This window comes from Diabrotica undecimpunctata, chromosome 1 (genome assembly GCF_040954645.1).
Source record: "Diabrotica undecimpunctata isolate CICGRU chromosome 1, icDiaUnde3, whole genome shotgun sequence".
NCBI lineage: Eukaryota > Metazoa > Arthropoda > Insecta > Coleoptera > Chrysomelidae > Diabrotica > Diabrotica undecimpunctata.
In genome coordinates, this window is record NC_092803.1 from 108,791,086 (window position 1) to 108,792,088 (window position 1,003).

Genomic DNA, 1,003 nt, shown 5'->3' on the forward strand with positions numbered 1-1,003 from the left:
ATATACTGTGTATATAATATAAAAATATAATTATAACTAAGTTGTTTCATTTATTCCCGTGTAGAAGCAAAGACAAGTATAGTGAATGTGTAAGTTACATTGAAGTTTAAAGAAAACTGCAGACTATAAATAGGTACCATCAGCCCAGAAAAATGAATCTGTTTATAAGAAATCTTTAGACAGCCATTGAAAACATAAAGTTGAAGGACAAATTTAACCTTTATTAAAAGAGCTTTCTTAGATAGAAATAGAAGCATCAATAATAGTAATATCAAACTTAAATCATATAAGCTGAATGACAAAAAATAGAGTAGTAAAGACGGCAAAAGACGGTTTCCCAATAAGGAGGCGATCAGTAGGAAGATCACGTAAACGATGGAACGACAAATTACTAGAGGCAGCGGCGGCCGGTCAGGTGAAGTAGGTGAAGGTGAGGTTCACCAAAAAAATATAATTAAATTGAGACAAATAAATAAAAAATAAAAGCAGCATTATTATATCTAAATTTTGAAATCAATTATTTATTCTCTTTTAATTAATCTAAAAATTAAAAAATACAGCTAGCTTTATTAGCGGTAGATACTTGACGGTCAAGTCCTGATCTGTGTCACTTGCCGTGTATGATTCAGGAATAGGTGAATATCATTTTTGAAATACGAAATACCAAAACTGCGTTCACGGTTGCCATGGCAACGTGACGTCAGCCCATCGCTAGTGATAGCTGAGAAAACTAGCAAGTGCAGTTCCGTTTAAAAATAGATTATCCGTCTTCACCCACTAGTTGGATAGGTATTTAGTATTCCTATTTTTCGGAAATTTCGCAGCGACAATATTTTTAAATTTAGTCATACATTTAATACATTTCTCTGTGGTTTGTTTCGAATTTCGGATATATAGTGTTCTCGTGGATTTCGTTTAGACAAAAATAATTTTAGACAGACATGAATCCAATTAATGACTTTAGGCATGGGAAAAATGAAGATAAAAGGGATGTTCTTTTACA